Here is an 835-nt window from a genome sequence, read left to right on the forward strand (position 1 = left end):
ACACACACATACATACATATATACACACACATACATACATATATACATACATATATACATACATACATACATACATATATACATACATATATACATATATATATACACATACACATATATACATATACACATATACATACATATACATACATATACACATATATACATATACACATATATACATATATATACCTCACTTACCCTGGAGACAGTTCCCACCTGCCTGAAGACGGCCACCATCATCCCAGTCCCAAAAAGCTCTACAGTGACGGTCTGAATGACAATAGACAGTTGCTAAATGCTTCGAAAAACTGGTCATGACTCACATCAAAACAACCATCAACATCAACGAGGACCCTCATCAATATGCATACCGTGAGAACCGATCAACAGAGGATGCCATCTCCTCTGTGGTCCACATTGCGCTCAACCACCTGGAGCAGAAAAACTCTTACGTCCGTATTCTCTTTGTGGACTTCACATCCGCCTTCAACACCATGATCCCCCAAACCCTGATGGACAAACTATCCACACTAGGACTAAGCCCTTCCATTTGCAACTGGGTACTAGACTTCTTAACAAACAGACCAGTTATACCCCTTTTCCATTAGTACCGGTACGGGCTGGTACAGCATGGCTCTACTCTACTCGGTACGGTACAGGTTGTGTTTCCATTATGCTTTCAGTACCGGTTCCAGTGGGCGGGGTTCAAATTGACGTCACCACCTCTCACCAGCTGGTGGCTCTGAGACGCAGAAACTGTTTTCAGTACAGGTTGAGAATTCATGTTATTTTGAAGTTGTGTGTATGTATGTATGCATGTATGTGTGTATGT

The sequence above is a fragment of the Nematolebias whitei genome, chromosome 1, assembly GCF_014905685.2.
Source record: "Nematolebias whitei isolate Nwh7 chromosome 1, NemWhi1, whole genome shotgun sequence".
NCBI lineage: Eukaryota > Metazoa > Chordata > Actinopteri > Cyprinodontiformes > Rivulidae > Nematolebias > Nematolebias whitei.